The sequence below is a fragment of the Tiliqua scincoides genome, chromosome 9 (assembly GCF_035046505.1).
Source record: "Tiliqua scincoides isolate rTilSci1 chromosome 9, rTilSci1.hap2, whole genome shotgun sequence".
NCBI lineage: Eukaryota > Metazoa > Chordata > Lepidosauria > Squamata > Scincidae > Tiliqua > Tiliqua scincoides.
Window position 1 is genome coordinate 1,870,831 of NC_089829.1, and position 20,176 is coordinate 1,891,006.

Sequence of the window (20,176 nt, forward strand, 5' to 3'; positions counted from 1 at the left end):
CTGTGTGCAGGGGAAGGGGGACCTTATGGACATAAGGGTGCCCCCCATTGCCATTCATTGCTGCCTCTCACTTGTCCATATTTCAGGAGTGCCACCAGGAAGGTGCAGGAAACAGGCAAAGGCCAAACCCAGGACTGGGTGACCTGCCTGCCTTCTGCTCTCCTCTGAAAAGGAGACACTGAATCGGCTGGTGAGAGGCCCAAGCAATTTCGGGGGGGGGGGGGGGGAATCTGCAACACCAGCTCTGTGTCGTGCAGTGCCAGCACACTCAGCTCACCCCAAGGCCTGGCCAGAACTGACCTCCTGTGTGCCTCTGCCTTCTGGGGTGTGGGGACTCTCACCCAGCCCCTTCTGAGCCTATGCAATGCACCAGGGCCACAAATGAGGGCTCCTCAGTGCTCTGCCCTGCCAGCACCCCCTGCCTCAGGCCAATGCCCCTGCTGCTTCCACGTAGGACAGACTGCAACTCGGGTGCCCTGAAAGCAGCCACCCTTGTAGCAGGAGATACCTCTGCAGGCTGCTGTCTACCTAGTTCAAAAACGGGAAGGGCATAAAAGGGCTGTGGGCCCCTGTTGCGTCCCTTGGCGGAAGCGTGGAAAGGGCCCCCCCTTTGGGGCAGAGAGAGAAGCAACTGGGTGTGGGAGTGTGCAGAGCACTTGGCCCCAAAATCCAGAGATGTCCGGCTCCCTTTCTTGGTGTTGGGGTCTTTGCCTGAGATACCAAGCACAACAGTCAGAAGGCCAGATGCAAGGGAGGGCACCAGGATGAGGTCTCTTGTTATCTGGTGTGCACCCTGGGGCATTTGGTGGGCCGCTGTGAGACACAGGAAGCTGGACTAGATGGGTCTGTGGCCTGATCCAGTGGGGCTGTTCTTATGTTCTTAACTACAATTCCCAGAAGGCCTTGCAGGTCTCTTGTTGTCTGGTGTGCTCCCTGGGGCATTTGGTGGGCCGCTGTGAGACACAGGAAGCTGGACTAGATGGGCCTTTGGTCTGATCCAGTGGGGCTGTTCTTGTGTTCTTAACTACAATTCCCAGGAAGCCTTGCAGGTCTCTTGTTATCTGGTGTGCTCCCTGGGGCATTTGGTGGGCCGCTGTGAGACACAGGAAGCTGGACTAGATGGGTCTGTGGCCTGATCCAGTGGGGCTGTTCTTATGTTCTTAACTACAATTCCCAGAAGGCCTTGCAGGTCTCTTGTTATCTGGTGTGCTCCCTGGGGCATTTGGTGGGCCGCTGTGAGACACAGGAAGCTGGACTAGATGGGCCTATGGCCTGATCCAGCGGGGCTGTTCTTATGTAACAGGAGCTTCTGGTGCCAACAGCACCTTGCCTGGCTCCCAGTGCCAAGCCCAGCGCAGCACCTGCAGGGCCTAGGCAGGATTTTCAGCAGGTGACAGGACAGCCCGCCCTGCTGACTCAGCCAGGCCAGCCTGGCTGTCTGGTCCCAGGTTGCACCAGGCCCTGTCAGCCTCCTCCCTGGCGGCTCTTAGCAACCCTCTCAAACACCAGGGAGGAAGAGTAGCAGGCCCCACCCCACTGTGCTCCTGGAACCCGACACACCTTAGGAAGGAATGCTGGCTGCATTCCTGGCTTTTGTGAGCTTTGGGGGGGGGGAGCTCTGGGGTGTATGTGGAGGGAGAGCCTGGAGTAAAGTGACATGCAAGTGCCACCTCCTCTCTGCCACTGTGCTGGGGCTCCCCCCCTCAGTGCCCAGTCGCCACCACTATCAGTGATCTCCAGTCAGTGGAGTTCTTTGCCCCACAAGCAAGACAGAGGGAGACCATTTTCAGGCAGAAGGTGGAAGAGAGAAGGGGGTTGGGTGATGTTGGGACAGAATAAAGAACTGTGTGGAGAGTTAGAGCCACTTCAGACCAGTTGGGTTGTTCCCCTGGGAAAGGCTTAACTTGCAGGCGGATCACATCCCAGAAGGATTTGGTCACCAGTTAATGCACTTTCTGACCAAATGTCTCCATGATGGGTGTGTGTTGGTGGGTTCCAAAAGGGGCCCATGAGGACAATTGCCTGCTTTTTGAGACTTTGGAGGAAAAGTCAGTAAACACCCTAATTTCAGAAAAAAACTGAAACCAACTGGGGTCTGTTAGGGGGACATCCGACTAGTGAACACATGGGCCAGCTGCTGCTCTTTCTTGCTTGGCTTGGCTTGGCTTGCTTGGCTGCTGGGCCCTTAATAGTCTCTGAAAAGTCAGCAGCTGGCACTGGCATGGCCGAGTGAAGCTTCCATGGGTCAAGTGTCCAGGTGTCAGATGGGAGGTTGAGGACCAGTTAGGGCAGCAACCCCCTGGGCCCGGGTGCAAGCATGGAGGGGAAAGCTGCAGCTTCCAAGTTGCTGCTGCAGGACCCCTGCGGGTGAATAAGGTGGTGCCTCTAAGTGCCCAGCACCCTCGCCACTCTCTGCTTGCCCTTCCCCAGGAGAAGCCGCTCCACTTTTCATGCCTCAGGAATCCTTGCGGTAGTTGTGAAGGTGATGCAAGCCGGAAGCTTCCCCTTTGCTCAGCCGGTCTCACCCCAGCAGCCTCCCAGCCACACATTCCTCTCCTCTGAGACACTTTGGGGAGACCTCTGGCCAAGGCACAAAGCAGTTCTTGAATGTTTGCCTGGCCCTGAAATGAAGGGGGGAGGTGCCCTCTGGATGTTAGAGCAAACTTGCAAACATCCCCAGCTGCAAAGAAGAAAACAAGACGGTCATCATTTATTTTTGTTTTGCTTGAAAGCATGCTGGCCATTGTGGGGTTTGCCAAGGGAAGCGAAGCCCCAGGAGAGGCTGTGCCAGTGCTGAGCGACACTGCCACCCTCCTCCCCCTCTTCTTGACTGAACAGGGCCAAAAGGCGCTGCTAAAAAACACCCAGCAACTCCTCTGACGCAGCTCTTTCATTTGCAAAGGTCATGCCCAGGTAGGCAAAATCACTTGAGGACTAGGAAGCTGAAGAGGCCAAACAGCTCTTGAATGCTGCTGGTTTTAGCTGGTGCAAAACTTTCCCAGGGCTGTTAAACTATTAGAGAAGCCTGGGAACAAGGTTAAGCCTGAAGACCCAATGAAGCTGACTGCCCCCTAAGCATGCACAGAGTGCCCTGCCCATGAAGTAGCCAAAACCAGTCTTCCCTCTCCAGGGCTCCCTGCATGTAAGCTACAGGGTCAGATTTCCCAACTTCCACCCTGGTTTGAAGCCCATAGTGATTGCCAAGGAGCAGAACCAAATCTGGCTGCCTTGGTTTGCTTCTGACTGAGTTTACGCTATGGCACTCCAGTGGAGTGACACCAGTTCAAATCCAAGAGACAACATGGTATGGAGGTCATGTTCTTGGATCCGAATCCCATTTGTGAGGATCCAGGCCTGGATTTGGGGGTCTTCTGGCTGTGGCTGTGGTGCTCATGCTGGCTGGGGAATCCACAGCAAGGATGATTTCTGCCGTCATTTGAGATTAAGGCAGCGGGGCTGAGTTGCGGGCTGGTGGAGGCCTCTGCACCTGCCCAGCCGGGAAGCCAGCTGCTCGCCTCTTCTTGCAAAGGACAGGCCAAAGCCTCACAGCAAATGGCTTCACGGCCCCCTCCCACCCCACCCCCTTCTCTTGGGAAGCAAGCCCCAAGTTCTAGGCCACCAGAGCCAGAAGTGCCACCTGGAACAAAGACAGCAGTCCAGGTGGATCTCCCTTGTCAGAAGCCTCCCCTGCCCACTTCAGGGCCTGGCTGCTGCCGCTGCCTGAGGACACTTCTCTTGCTGGGTTCCTCCGAAGCAGCTCCTCTAGCGATGACCTGGCCATGAAGCGAGACCTGGCCTCTAGCGATGACCTGGCCATCTTGCAAGCTAGCCATGGCCTTTTCCCCTGCTAACAAGCCCCAAATGATGCAGCCTTTCCTAGCAAGGAAGTTACTCCAGTCCAGGGTGCTTGTCTTTGCCCTTGTTAGCCCTTTTTCCATGGCTCAACTCTCCTTCTTGGGGGTAGAGGCAGAACTGGCCATGGGGCTCCAGCTGTGGCTGCACCACAGATTTGCAGAGGGTCACCCTTCCACTGCCTGTGGGGCACAGGTGCACACCTAGTGACCTGGTTCTGGCTGCCCCCTTTCCATTGTTGGTTGACAATGGGTGTCTATGTGAAGCAGGGGAGAGAAAAGAGTCCCCAGGAGCACCCTCCATGTTCCTTTCCATCCAGCTCACCAGGCTTGTGTCACTTGGGGGGGGGGGGAAGGTGCTGTGCCAACCTGAGCAAGGCCAGCCTGATGTGGCACTGCCAGGGCACTGGCCCCTCTGAAGGAAACCAGAGGTGACCCAAGGCCATTTCAGCCTCCCTCCGCACTTTCCCCAAAACATCAAAGTCACAGCCCTCCTTGCACTTTCATCACCACAGCTCAAATTCACACAGGAAAACATGCTGTGCAGGGGACATGAAAGGCGACCTGTTGTGCTGGGGTGCATAGCCAGATGTAGACCCAAGCATCACCTTTGTGCCAGGGGAGGGGAACTATCTGCAAGTGAAAGGAAGGGGTGGGGGCAAAACATCACCCCCTGCTCATGCCTTGGCCCTCCAGCACAGCCTGGTCTTTGTGGATGTTTAATGATCAAGGAAATGGTGCCCCCCTATCTGACACTCCAGCCCCCTTGCCCATTCAGGGCTGTTTGCTCCCACCCAAAGCCATTAAGCCACTTCCTGGCTCCCCTCTTGTCCCCAGGCCCTCTAAATGGTTTTACAAGGAGTGGGGCTTTTCTTCTTTCTCTTTTGAAGAAAGCTCCCCTCATAAAATGTGGGCCTCCAGCCCTGGTTGGATTTCAATGTTGCATTTTTTTTCTTATTGCTGATGCTGAAGACATCCATCCCCAAAGCTGTCCCCAAATCATCACAGAGTGCAATGTTCTGTGATGAGCCTCCACAGGGAGGAATGTTCTGTCTGTGCCAGAAACAGAGACACCCTTTGGGAAAACGGGCATGAGGCCCTCAATGGGCATTTGGGTAAAGCAGTTTGGACCAACTCAAACTGCTGAGAGACCAAGGGAGACTGAGAGACCAAGGGAGACTGGGAGTTTAGAGGGATCTCAGCAGCCTCCCAGCCTGGGGTGCTCAGTGCAGCTCCTGGACTGCGCACTTAGCACACGTTGCCTGGGTCCCAGCAGAACAGAGGCCTGCAAGGAGTGCTCAGTGGGGCAGCCCCTGCAGAATGTCTGGGGATGACCCGGCTGCAAACCAGGCCAGTCAGGGAGCTGAGCTGACGGGTGCCACTCTGCCACACAAGCGGCTCCAGTTCTGTTGAATCTCACTGACTTGGCACCGGTGTCCAGGCCCCCCTCCAGAGGTGACTCTGAGCCACCACCCAGAACCCTCAGAAGCAGAGTCAGTGGGAATGAGCAACAAGCCCTTCTTGGTTGCAGCCTCCCTGCTTTGAATGCCCTTTCTGGGAGAATTTGCCTTATTGCTCCCTTATTGACCTCCAGATATTATGGGGAGATTTGGTGATGAGGCTTCAAGGTGGAAAAAGGCGTGAATTCCTCACTCAGGGCACAGTCAGTCTGTGGAATTCATTGTCAAAAGATCTGGCAATGGCCACTAGCTTGGAAGGCTTTCAGAAGGGATGGAGCTCTGCCTGTGAATGCCAACTGTGAGGGAGCCCTGGTCAGCTTTCATCTACTGCCAGCAGGCTTCCCTCACTGGGGCAGCTGGTTGGCTGCTGTGGGAAAGGGGAGCTGGGCTCAGTGGGCCTCTTGGGACTTGTTCTGGCAGGGATCCTTGGAGGTTCTTGCAACTCATCTCAACCTGCCTTCAAGAACAGCTATGTTCTGAGGGCGGGAGGGCAGCCTGTACATGTTAAGGCACAACAAATCATTTGCTGCTGACCCCTAATGTTGATAGCACCCAAAAGTGAATGGGGCCGACCCCCCCTCCAAAGGACCAGTGTACTGTAGGCCATTTCCCCCTGATGTCCACCCTGCTCCCCCACCCTCCTTTGCATGGAGTGGCTCTTCCCAGGTGTCCCTTTTCACGCCTGGAGCAGTGACAAAGAATCACCCAGAGGAAGGACAGAAAACGTGTCAAGCAGGGCCTGGGGAGTGACAGACGGAGAGCCTAGGAGGCCAAGCTGGGCAGCCAAAAGAGCTCTGTCTAGCGGAGGGAGAGCCAAAAGAGCTCTGTCTACGGGCCACGGTGCCAGAGGATAATGGCCAAGGTGCATCAGATTTAGACATACAAAATTATGCACGGGAAGGATAGAGAGATGCTCTTTACACTCTCACATAACACCAGAACCAGGGGACGTCCACTAAAATTGAGTGTTGGAAGGGTTAGGACAGACAAAAGAAAATATTTCTTAACTCGGCGTGTGGTTGGTCTGTGGAACTCCTTGCCACAGGATGTGGTGACGGCATCTGGCCTGGACGCCTTTAAAAGGGGATTGGACAAGTTTCTGGAGGAAAAATCCATTACGGGCTACAAGCTATGATGTTTATGTGCAACCTCCTGATTTTAGAAATGGGTTATGTCAGAATGCCAGATGCAAGGGAGGGCACCGGGATGAGGTCTCCTGTTATCTGGTGTGCTCCTTGGGGCATTTGGTGGGCCGCTGTGAGATACAGGAAGCTGGACTAGATGGGCCATGGCCTGATCCAGTGGGGCTGTTCTTATGTTCTTAGGGAGCAGGGCTGTGACACTGCATCTTCAACGGGGGGCAGGGGGCAGTGAGAGAGGACTTGGGGGTTGAAGGGAAGGTTGTGTTTGTTGATCTGAGACCCACTGGCCCCTCCACTGCCCACAGCTTCACATCTTGGAGCTGCAGGACAGAAAGGGAAGTGGGGACGATGGCAGGGAGGGTGGTAGTGCTATAAAAGTTAACAAGGCGCCTAATTGCTAATGGCTGCAAAATGGCTGGATGCAGGCAAGCAGGCAGGGCAGTGCTGCGGCTGCCCAAGTCTCCTGGGCAACCTGACAGCTCAGCTGAGAGCCCACCCAGCTCCCAAGGGGGTCATTTGGGCTCCCTGCACACAATTCAGGCCAAGAGCATTCTCTCCCCCCCCCCCCCAGGAAACCTGTAGGTTCCCAGCTGCTCAGGCTGCCCTGCTGGAATCTTGCAGGGCATCCACCCCCTTTCTCTCACCACCTGTCCTCACCTGAAGCGCTGGGGAGATGTTGTTCCTGCCTTTTCACACACAGGGCTCCTTTTCAGGGGTGGCAGCTTTCCAGCTGACCAGTCGGCATTGAAACTTTTAGTGCAAGGTGTCTCCTTGATTTTCCATCCCATGGAAAGCATTGTTGCCAGACTGGTGCAGATCAAGCTGCTGCTGAAGGCACAAGAGCAGGATTGGCTGTTACTTAGAGTCAGCTGGCAACCCTTGTTACAACCTCCCCGAGCCTTCTCTCCCTTTATTGAAATTCAGCTTGTGAAACACTCTGACAATGCAGAGTGGTGCTGGGGTTCTCTGGCCTCAAACATCCGGCCTCCTGAATTCCAGACCCTCATGAAGACCAGCTGCGATTGCTTGGGGACAAGGAGTCACTCTGCACATGTTCAGAGGCACATCTTGCTTCTAATTGTTTCTTCACATGTCCTATGGCCCAGCTGCTACACAAAATGCAGGTCCTGGAATATAGAGTGGACCCCTGACTCCAACTATCCCCTTGGAGTGGGTGAAGGCCAGGTGCTTTGCATGTGCTTGGAGGCTGAGGCCCATTTGACACAAAGTGGTGGGAGCAGATTCCGCATCTTCTTGGAGCAGTTCCTGGCCTGCGAAGTGGCTTCTGGAGCTGAAGCCCACAGAACCTTGGCCCAAATCAAGGCCCCAACTATGCTTACGGAGAGACCCACAAGTGAGGACACAGCGATGGCGGGGAGGGGAGTTTCTTAGGCCAAGACACAGGTGATTGAGCAGGGCTGTCTGCAAAGCAGCACACAGAAGTGCAACAGCTCTTGAGCAACAGAAAACTTTTGTGCTTGGCTCGGAGGATCCCCCCCTCACTCCATGCTCTTGTAAATCTCCCCCTGTGCTGTTTAAGCCAGGACTTCCTCTCCTCTAAGCACATGTTAAAGTTAAAAGAAGAAAGCCCCCCATGTTCTAATTAAAGGCATTAATTGGGAAGAAGCCTTTCTCATCCCATCTCCTCAGATCTTTTTATTCTTCCCCCCCCCACCCCCAGCCCCGCACACCCTTTCTCTTGATGAGAGATCTGCTGCCTGGGCAGAGACTTGGCCCGCCTCCAAGAGAGAAGACAAAGGACAGGCTGAAGCAGATGAAAGTGTGAAGGGCTGGGACAGATGTTCGAGGTGCAGGATCTGCTCCTGACACATCCAGGTGTGGGAGGCTTGGGGGGAGGCAGGACACAGCACTGGAAAGTCTTGATGGATTCCATGTCTTGGCAAGGCTCTGGGTGGTGGGGGGATTTGTTCACCAGAGGCAGACTTGTTGATCTGTGGGCTTGAGCCAGTAGAGGTCCATGTACAAATGCTTTTATGCAAATGCCCAAAGTCTCCGAGCAAAGATGGGAGAACTGGAATGTCTGATGACCAGGGAAAACATTGACATAGTGGGCATAACGGAAACCTGGTGGAATGCGGAGAATCAGTGGGATACCGCAGTCCTGGGCTATAAACTCTACAGGAGGGACAGGGAGGGGCGTGTTGGAGGTGGGGTGGCCCTTTATGTTAAGGAAGGGATAGAATCCAGCAAAGTAGAGACTGAAGGTGGGTCCGACTCCACCGTAGAATCTCTGTGGGTTAAATTACCAGGCCTGTGGAGCGATGTAATACTGGGGGCATACTATCATCCTCCAGACCAGAAATTGGAAGGGGTCCTTGAAATGAGGAGACAGATCAGGGAGGTGACAAGGAGGGACAGGGTTGTAATCATGGGGGACTTCAATTATCCTCATATTGATTGGGTCAATTTGTGTTCTGGTCACGAAAAGGGGGGCTTATTCCCCTGGGGGCTGGGGATAAGAATAGGCCCTCAGTTTGGCTGTACTTGTAAGAGGCGACTAAACAGCCACCAGGTCGATGGGACTCGTCAGCCTGGGAAGGCAGCTCATCTGAGAGAAGGAAAACTCTGATCCCAAACCTCCACTGCCTTGTGGCTACATCCAGTTATGGAAGAGGCTTCAGGAGTCAACCTTGAGGCAAAATCCAGAGCCGGAGTCCCTGAGGCAGTTCATGCCTGAACACAGTCACGTTCTGGCAACGCCTGCGACGTCGCTGGAACCAACCATATGGGCCTCTGCCTTTCCATTGGACCATTTCAGCGACGTGGAGAGGGGGGATTTGCTGCATGGGTAACAGCCTATCCTCCATACCTACTTTACCCAGGCTTCGCGCACTGGAGAGGACATTCTGTTCCAGAACCACCATTCAGAGCGTGACACCATAGTCTTCCAAGACTGAAGGATGCCAACAACCACGAAAAGGAGACCGGATTCCTTGACATGTTAAATAACTGTGCCTTAGAACAGCTAGTCATGGAGCCCACCAGAGGACAGGTGACTCTGGATTTAATATTGTGTGGTACTCAGGACCTGGTTAGAGATATCAATGTTACAGAGTCATTGGGGAACAGTGATCATGCTGCGATCCGTTTCGACATGCATGTCAGGGGAAGAATACCGGGCAAATCTCTCACAAAAACCCTTGACTTCCAACGGGTGGACTTCCCTCAAATGAGGAGGCTGGTTAGAAAGAGGTTGAAAGGGAAGGTAAAAAGAGTCCAATCTCTCCAGAGTGCACAGAGGCTGCTTAAAACAACAGTAATAGAGGCCCAGCAGAGGTGTATACCGAAAGGAAGAAGGGCTCCACTAAATCCAGGAGGGTGCCTGCATGGCTAACCAGTCAAGTTAGAGAGGCTGTAAAGGGCAAGGAAGCTTCCTTCCGTAAAGGAAGTCTTGCCCTAATGAGGAGAATAAAAAGGAACATAAACTGTGGCAAAAGAAATGTAAGAAGGTGATACGGGAGGCCAAGAGAGACTATGAGGAACGCATGGCCAGCAACATTAAGGGGAACAATAAAAGCTTTTCAAATATGTCAGAAGCAGGAAACCCACCAGAGAAGCAGTTGGCCCTCTGGATGGTGAGGGAGGGAAAGGGGAGATAAAAGGAGACTTAGAGATGGCAGAGAAATTAAATGAGTTCTTTGCATCTGTCTTCACGGCAGAAGACCTCGGGCAGATACCGCTGCCCAAACAGCCCCTCCTGACCAAGGAAAAGTCAGATAGAGGTTAAAAGAGAAGATGTTTCAGACCTAATTGATAAATTAAAGATCAATAAGTCACCGGGCCCTGATGGCATCCACCCAAGAGTTATGAAAGAATTGAAGAAAGAAGTTGCTGATCTCTTGACTAAAATATGCAACTTGTCCCTCAAAATGGCCACGGTGCCAGAAGATTGGAGGATAGCAAATGTCACGCCGATCTTTAAAAAGGGAAAGAGGAGGGACCTGGGAAACTATAGGCTGGTCAGCCTAACATCTATACTGGGTAAGATGGTGGAATGCCTCATCGAAGATAGGATCTCAAAACACATAGACGAACAGGCCTTGCTGAGGGATGTGTATGTGCAACCTCCTGATTTTAGAAATGGGCTATGTCAGAATGCCAGATGCAAGGGAGGGCACCAGGATGCAGGTCTCTCATTCTCTGGTGTGCTCCCTGGGGATTTGGTGGGCCGCTGTGAGATACAGGAAGCTGGAGTAGATGGGCCTGTGGCCTGATCCAGTGGGGCTGTTTTTATGTTCTTAACTACAATTCCCAGGAGGCCTTGCAGGTCTCTTGTTATCTGGTGTGCTCCCTGGGGCATTTGGTGGGCAGCTGTGAGATACAGGAAGCTGGACTAGATGGGCCTGTGGCCTGATCCAGTGGGGCTGTTTTTATGTTCTTAACTACAATTCCCAGGAGGCCTTGCAGGTCTCTCGTTCTCTGGTGTGCTCCCTGGGGCATTTGGTGGGCCACTGTGAGATACAGGAAGCTGGACTAGATGGGCCTATGGCCTGATCCAGTGGGGCTGTTCTTATGTTCTTAGGTTGGAAGAACGACACTATGTTGGGTCTGGAAGACTCTCAGGGACTGGTACAGCCCCTCCCCCCTCCCCCATGTAACACCTAGGAGTAGTTACTAAGTCTCCCCTACATTCTCCACTGTCTCTATTTTTGGGTCCCTGTTCAAGGTTCCTTCCCATTAGAACATTATTTCCTAATAATGTTTCTCTCCAAGGAGCTTGGGCCACTGTATGTGGTTCTTCCCTCACCCATCCTGACAACAGCCATGCAAGTTATGCCAGGCTGAGCAAGAGTCATCCAGCAAGCCTCCAGGCTGAAAAGGTGTCTCAACCTGTGTCTCCCTTCCTCTCCTTGGGCCACTTACATACAAGCAAAGTGGACCTCCCGCCCCCAGCCTTCTTTCTTTCAACCCTCAACTCCTGTGTCACACTGTCCATGCCCCATGGTCAGTGTCTGTCTGAAACATACATTGTCCACCTTTCAGGTCTGTCCCCAGGGCGCATCCTGGTTGCACATCTACACTTGAAATGTAAACCAGATTGAAACTGGCTTCACACCATCCTAGCTTCTCCCAGTGAACCCTGGGAATTGTAGTTTTAGGAATCAGCAAAGCAGGTGAGAACTGCAGAGGCATGACTTTCCTGCCACCGCCTGCTTCTGTGGGGGTGGCAGTGAAGGCGCATTTTGCGGGGCCGCTGGCCGCATGCAGTTTCCCAGCAGGGGGCGAGAGCAATATTGGTGAGTCCCCCGAAGCTGGAACTGACCAGAGTGCGAGAAGCTGCACCAGTGAAACCCATTTGGAAGTGGTTTGAATGTGTGGTCTAGACAGCCTCCAAAAATGAACACAGCATCCAGGGGGATTTCTTTATACAGTGCTGCAAATCTGGATCCTGTGTGAGTCTGAAGATGTGTGTGTGTGGGGGGGGGGGGGTCTGGAGTGTCCCTTGCAAGGGGGAGACATCGGAGGGAGGAGTCCTCAGAGCAGGGGTGTCCAAACTTCATCTCCCTGACATCTCTTTGTCAGGGGGGGCGGGGGGGAATTAATTTGCATTTCAAATCTGAATAAAATAAATAAATGAATATATTAGAGATGGAACTTATATGAATGAATGAAGGTCTTGCAATAACTCAAAGCCTATAAAAGTCCTTGCACAAAGCAAGGCTGGCCTTTTCTTCGCTGCTGCTGCTGCATCACATGTGAAACAGCAAGCAGTGGAGGGAACCCTTGTCCAACAGCTCATGCGAGAGGTCAAACAGTCATCTTCACACTGAGAGCAGTTGCACTGGGCCAGCATGGGCTCCAGCAAGTCTCTGGAGGACCTGGGGCTCATTGGACACTGGGAGGTCCCTTTGGGCCATATTGTGAGTCCCCAAGGGCTGCAAGTGGCCCCCAGGCCAGGGTTTGGGCACCCCTGCCTCAGAGGGTCAGAGGAGGGAGAGACTTGGGCTCCCCGCAGGTCACAATGCCATTGCTGCGCTGACAAATCCCACAAGGAATTCTCTGGAGGCGAAGTGCCCCCCCCCATGCACTGTGGAAAGAACTTCCTAGCCTGGAGGGCAAATTCCACAGAATGACACCACCAGTCCCAACATGATACACACTCCCTCTCTCCAGGGCCTCAGGTGAAGAGTCAGGAGATGACAGTGCAGGAGGGGCCCCACCAGGCTTCTCTGTTCCTGCCCTGGGAATGGTCTGTCACCTCCCATCCCTCCCATAATTGCAGCACCTGGGGGTCTTGCACTTCGACCTTCCACCTCATCCCCAGGACTTGGGCATTGTCCCCTGCAGATCTTCCTTGGTGTTCCTCAGGGTTCCTCAGGAGGCTTCCTGGGTTAGGGCCAGAAGGCGGAGCTGCGAGGGAATCCTCTGATGCAGGAATCCTCTGATGTGAGGGAATCCCCTGATGCAGGCTCTGATCTGGCCTGAGAAAGTTAGAGCACAGGGCTCTGCCCCTAGGGACTTACAATCTAAAATTCAACGCAGAGGAGGCAGCAGAAGAAGGAGGGTGAGACAACGGTGGGGTGAGCAGGGTGCAAGCAGAGACAGAGTCTCTTTCAGAGACAGGTACGAAGGCTCAGCCACAGAGGGACCTGGGATCGCAGGCCTCATGGGAAGGGGGTTTTTGAGGAGGGTTTTCAAGGCTCTGTGAGAGAGGGAGCAGCGTGGAGGTGCTTGGCATGAGGGCGCTGGGTGTGGAGGGCAGGAGGAGAGCCAGGGGAAGGTGGCACGAAGGACCTTTGAATGGGTCGAGGTAGTGTGACTTGGAGGGGGGAGGGCAACTCTGGATCAGCCGGGTATCTGCCTCCATGGCTCACCTGGTTCAGATCTGCCTCAAGGGCTGAAAAGAGGGTGCCCTGCACCCTCTGGCACCCTCACACAAATGTTCCTCTGCTCCACGTTTCCAGGGGGGAGGGGAAACAACACAACTCAGAGCTCTGACCGTCAGCCACAGCTGAGGGCACCAGACCATTGTGCCCGACCGCATTCTTCACGCCAAGCGGCGGAATTTTGCAAAGTGGAAGTGGTCCTGCTGCAACCCAGAAGGCCCCCTCACGGCCACAGGGAAAGGAAGCCAAGTGCCCGATGACGGCAGTGGCGGGAGTGTGGCCTCCCCTTCCTCACATGGAGTTGCCTGGAAGTGCCATTGGCTCAGTAGCAGCCCAGCACTGGTGGCTCTGACTGGCAGCAGCTCTCCAGGGGCAGGAAAGGCCTTGCCTCTCTCCCCTCCCAAGGGTCACCTGCAGATAGATGGGGGTTGCCGGGACTAGTGGGCTAGTCCTGGGGGTGGCAGCCCTGCCCTGCTCCCTGTTTTGTTCCACCAGGAGCGGAAACGGGAGGCTTCTGTGTGCAGGGCAGGGGCTCTGTGCCCGAGCCTCTGCCCAAGAGGCCATGGGGTGAGAAAAGGGCCTAGCTATGCGTTAGCTGGGAAGCTGCCTCTCCCGCCCCAGTGATTTACAGCTGTGGGGCAGGGCACCTTCCTGGGAACTGCACTGCCTTTGGTGGTCAAATGACAACCAGTTTGAACTCATTTCACTTTTGGTTCCTTTGACATATTTTAGAGATGGGGGGACTCCACCCCCACTTGGGGATGAGCCAGATCTGCCCCCCCCCCGACTGCTTTTCTCAGGCTTAAGAGAACCTGGTCCTCCAGTCCGTGGCTCCTTCGCTTTGTGGGCCTGCTTCCACGGCTTTCCCAGCTGCCCATCACACACAACTGGCAGTCCCCCTCCCCTGTACAAACATTCCTGTGACATCTGGTAGAAACATGGACAGTTCTTCCAAGGAAAAGGTTCTGCAAGCAGAGCACTCTGGTGTCATAATTCCTTGAAGGCTCAGTGCAGGTCAAGCTGCCAGAAACCACTGGAAGAGGGCAGAAATCCATCCCATTCAATGTGACAGGTGTTTTCAAGCAGCAAACACTTAGGGGCTTTCATGCGGCTTCATTATGAAGTTGAGAGGCACTGGGGCTCCAGCCCCCTTCCAATTCCCCCTCCCCCTGGTGTCTCCTGATTCCAGAGCAACTGAAGAGGTCAGACTGAATCTTGACTGATGTGACAGATGCTCTTTGCACATGCTCAGAGGTGCCCTTTATTTTATTTTCACTTCAAGCAGAGTTTTGACACTCATGCCAGTTTCTGGGTGTATCTTTGCCGAAAGGTCAGTCAGTCATTCTTTACTGACTTGCAGTTCCTGATGGGAACTTGCAGGAAATGCATCTGGGCAGGAGGAAGAGATTTGCAAGGACAAGCTCAGCATGACAAAGCGGGTGTCACAGAAGACAGGCTGGAAACCCTGTCGCAAGGCACTCCTGACATGCTCGCTGGCAAGAGAAGCCCCTTAGGGCCCCTCCTGTGACTCAGCAAAAGGCCGGGCGTTTTGTCCATGTCACAGGATGATGAGAATCGCTTTGGAAGAGGTTGTCGCTGGCTAGAGGGGCACCTGGTTTCAACCTCCATTTTCAAAGGGGTCTCCAGCAGCAGAGGGAGGGGAACGGCCTCTGCCTGCCTGACTATCGTGGTGAGAACGAGAGCTGTGTGATGCTTTTGTGCCAATGTGCACCACTTCCTCACGTGCGCAGCAGCAGTGACTCTGTCTGCAGATTCGCAACTCCGTCCCACCATCTTTGATGCCCCTGGTGCCTGCATTGCCTCCCAGAGCGTTCAGGGCCACCTGCTCCCTCGGGCAGAGACACCTTCTCCCCTGCAGCCTGGACCTCCTGCAGAAACCCCCCCCCCCCCGCCTCTCTTGGCAGTCCACCCAGCTTCGTCCTGTGTGCCATTGGCTCCCTCCCCTCCCTTTTAGGGTCTTCTTTGTCCACAGCTGGATGGTAGGCCTCTTGGGGCAGGGTTCTGTCCTGCCATCCTTTGTAAAAGTCCTCCTGCTCAAGACCCACTGATATGGACAACCAACCTGTTTGCTGGTGAAGGAGGCTGTGCTGTTCCACTGGGCCCCACATTCATGTGTGCTGCTGAGGCCTGTCTACATCTGGACTCCTGGCCTTGGGCACCCAACCATCCTGTGTGCGCTGTGTGCAAATTCTCCCCAAAACAGCTGGTGTGCAGCTTTGGCTCTGCTGCCTGGAAGGTCTGGCAGCCTGCAGCTGCTGCCATTGATGGCGGACTTCCAGGGGCTGGGAATAAGGAGGTCTGCCGGCATCCACACCCCCTTCCCCAGGGGCTGGCGGTAGCGTGGCTTTTATGAGCGACATGCCCACTTTTGTCTGCCTGGGATGGTGCTGGGCCCCATGGGCTGTTGCTCCCCTCCCGACAGCCTCCCTAATTCTTCATTCAGGTTTATGGTGGCAGCAGAAATGCCAGGCTGGGTGATATGTTTATAAGAAGCACTGAGAATGCTTGCATGGAGGGGCAGGGGGAGAACTGGGAGAGAGCGAAGCTGTACCCTTCCTTCCCTCCTTCAGAGGCTGCCAAGAAGGGCTGGCCACCCAGCCTGAAGCACACAGATAGGGGATGCAGCATCCGTGTGGGTGTGTTGTGGGCCAGGTGCCTGCAGCTTTCTGGTGTGACACACACAGCAAAGTCCTGCACTAGGGGGCTGCCCAGGGACCTAGAAGGAGTGGACTTGGGACCTGAGCGAAAGAACAAAAACCTGTCACAGAGGTATGAGAGAGAGAGAGAGAGAGAGAGAGAGAGAGAGAGAGAGAGAGAGTGTCCAGGCCCCAAATGATCTGGGGACCAGAGCCCTTGCCCTGTGACGACAGACCTGCAGTGCCTGGGGCTTCACAGCATAAGAGCATACTTGGGGGAGCAACACACACACAAGACCACCAAGTTCTTTGAAATCTTGCCTTGTATAGAACCACTGCAGAAGCCCCCCCCCCCCCCAGTCCTGGTTAGTACTTGGATGGGAGAGCGGGTGCTTATACCATAGTCTTTGGAGACTGAAGGTTGCCAACCATTTTTTTGTTCTGCACAACAACATGTGATGGAGGGAGTGTAAGGCATGGCACAGCATAGCCAGCTGCTGGGACGGCTCTAAAAGGGGCCGAGACAAACACATGGAGGACAAGTTTGTCACAGGTTAGTCACCTGTGGAACTTCCAGGCTCAGAGACATACCTTGGAATGACAGTTGCTAGTGGAAGAGTGTGTTGCTTGCAGCTGGTTTGCAAGACCCATCTTGGCCTGATCCAGCCAGCCTCATCTGACATCCTTAATTTCTTTAAGCAGCCCATAAATTTTGATAAGGATATACAGCAAAACCCTTCAACCCAGAAAAACTGAAGCCAAGCAAGGTTTAATTGGAGCTGGTTCTGCCCTGGAAGGAACATGTTGCCTGAGTATTGGCAACCTTCAGTCTCGAAAGACTATGGTATCGCGCTCTGAAAGGTGGTTCTGGCACAGCGTCTAGTGTGGCTGAAAAGGCCAATCCGGGAGTGACAATCCCTTCCACACCGGGAGCAAGTGCAGTCTGTCCCTGGTCTGTCTCCCTGGCTATGTGCCTTCCTTCTTTGCCTCTTAGCCTCAGACTGTTGGCAAAGTGTCTCTTCAAACTGGGAAAGGCCATGCTGCACAGCCTGCCTCCAAGCGGGCCGCTCAGAGGCCAGGGTTTCCCACTTGTTGAGGTCCATCCCTAAGGCCTTCAGATTCCTCTTGCAGATGTCCTTGTATCGCAGCTGTGGTCTACCTGTAGGGCGCTTTCCTTGCACGAGTTCTCCATAGAGGAGATCCTTTGGGATCCGGCCATCATCCATTCTCACGACATGACCAAGCCAACACAGGCGTCTCTGTTTCAGCAGTGAATACATGCTAGGGATTCCAGCACGTTCCAGGACTGTGTTGTTTGGAACTTTGTCCTGCCAGGTGATGCCGAGGATGCGTCGGAGGCAGCGCATGTGGAAAGCGCTCAGTTTCCTCTCCTGTTGTGAGCGAAGAGTCCAAGACTCGCTGCAGTACAGAAGTGTACTCAGGACGCAAGCTCTGTAGACCTGGATCTTGGTATGTTCCGTCAGCTTCTTGTTGGACCAGACTCTCTTTGTGAGTCTGGAAAACGTGGTAGCTGCTTTACCGATGCGCTTGTTTAGCTCGGTATCGAGAGAATGTGTGTCGGAGATCGTTGAGCCAAGGTACACAAAGTCATGGACAACCTCCAGTTCATGCTCAGAGATTGTAATGCAGGGAGGTGAGTCCACATCCTGAACCATGACCTGTGTTTTCTTCAGGCTGATTGTCAGACCAAAATCTTGGCAGGCCTTGCTAAAACGATCCATGAGCTGCTGGAGATCTTTGGCAGAGTGGGTAGTGACAGCTGCATCGTCGGCAAAGAGGAAGTCACGCAGACATTTCAGCTGGACTTTGGATTTTGCTCTCAGTCTGAAGAGGTTGAAGAGCTTTCCGTCTGATCTGGTCCGGAGATAGATGCCTTCTGTTGCAGTTCCAAAGGCCTGCTTCAGCAGGACAGCGAAGAAAATCCCAAACAAGGTTGGTGCAAGAACACAGCCCTGCTTCACTCCGCTTCGGATGTCAAAAGGGTCTGATGTGGAGCCATCGAAGACAACAGTGCCCTTCATGTCCTTGTGGAAAGATCTGATGATGCTGAGGAGCCTGGGTGGACATCCAATCTTGGGGAGAATCTTGAAGAGGCCGTCTCTGCTGACCAGGTCGAAAGCCTTTGTGAGATCTATGAAGGCTATAAAGAGTGGCTGTCGTTGTTCCCTGCATTTCTCCTGCAGTTGTCTAAGGGAGAATACCATATCAGTGGTGGACCTGTTGGCTCGGAATCCACACTGCGATTCTGGATAGACGCTCTCTGCAAGTACCTGGAGCCTCTTTAGTACAACTCGGGCAAACAGCTTTCCTACAACGCTAAGGAGAGAGATGCCGCGGTAGTTGTTGCAGTCACCCCTGTCACCTTTATTCTTGTACAGCGTGATGATGTTTGCATCCCTCATGTCTTGAGGTACTCCACCTTCTCTCCAGCAGAGACAGAGGATTTCATGCAGCTCAGTGACTATGATCTCTTTGCAGCATTTTAGGACTTCAGCAGGGATGCTGTCTTTTCCAGGTGCCTTGCCAAAGGCAAGGGAGTCCAGGGCCACGTGAAGTTCTTCTAGGGTTGGTTCACTGCCTGAGCATATGCAAAGTGCACTGGTATGGTGCCTTGTGGCTAAGGGTTTGAGCTTTGAAATCTCAGCTTTGGTTCAGCTTGAAATTGATATGACTTTATGTTTAGCCAGTCACTCACACCTGCAGCTTGAAAAGGGTGATTCTGAGTACAACACTGTATTTGTAAGGATCACTTAGAATACGGATTCTCAAACTGTGGGTTGGGACCCACTAGGTGGCTTGCATGCCAATTTCTGGTGGATCCCCATTCATTTCAATATTTTATTTTTAGTACATTAGACTTGATGCCAACATGGTATGTGAGGAGATCTGGGGAGATCTGTATATTTAATAGGCTACAGTGTACAGGTTGAGTCTCATTATTCTAGAGGGTTCCCTTCACAGAACTCATTGAATGGCAAAAAAAACACACTAAAGCAAATCAATTTAAAAAACAGTGTCCTTTTGCTTGGTGATTTAAAAACAGCCTTGCTGACCTTTTGAAATGCACACAGAGGCAATCAGTCTCTAGGAGGCAGCAATCCCTCCCTTTACCAGGAGCCACAGTGAGGGGGAAGAATGGAGGAGGTGATAATCACTGCCATTTAGAATGATTGATGGATTGTCAGCCAGCTGCCCTCTCTCACATTATTAAACAACTGTTTTCCTCTAATTTAAAGGGTACTCATCAGTGCTGAGATAGAAAAACCTTTGGATTCCCTCCCCCCCCCCAAATCTATGGATAATTAGGTTGTACCTGTAATCATTTGTATGATTATCTCTCTGCAACAGTAAAAAGCAGTTTTTTTAAACAGATTTTAAAGGGGTTGCATTTTTCCCCTTCTCCAGGGATCAGCGCATTCCTTCTTATTTGCAGGGGCCATTCGTGTTGAGTCAAATCCATGTATAAAAAATCAGTGTATAGCAAGGTTGGACCTGTGTATGCTTTTAACAATGATAGTCAATGGGGCTTACTCCTGGGTAAGTGTGGAAAGGATTGCAGCCTTCGATTGTTAAAAATTTTTTCTGCTTGATGATGTCACTTCTGGCCATGACATCACTTCCAGATTAATGGCATCACTTCTGGTGGGTCCTGACATATTATCATTCTAAAAAGTGGGTCCTTGACTAAAAAGTTTGGGAATCACTGATTTCAGAGAATCCATGTGAAGCTTTTTCTTTTTCCTTCCATGTGGAAAGGGTGCAATGAGAGGGCCATATCTGACCAAACTAGGCACAGAAATCCAGCTCCCTCCCCAGCTAGCAATGCCCCGTGGCCTGATCCTGGAGCATACTCTGTTTTTCCCATCAATGAGACTCATACTTTGACTGAAGCCATGACAAGATATTTCTCATACCTCCCTTTGGCTACATTCTTCAAGAAAAGGTTTCTGCATTAGGTCATCCAGGAGGAAGGGAAACTGAGGAGGCTCTTTGAAGGGTGAATAATCACAGGACACTCCTCCTAAGCCACCCTCTCCCCCCTTTGTGGCAGGGGCCGTTTGTGAAGATTTCAGTTGCAGTTGGAGCAGGGGGGTAGGCAGGGCTGAAACACGGCTCTCACGTGAGCAAGTGCAGCACAAGGCCTTTGCCCAGACAAGGACGCCCATCTGATTGGGGCCTCCAGGTGCTTCAGGGCAC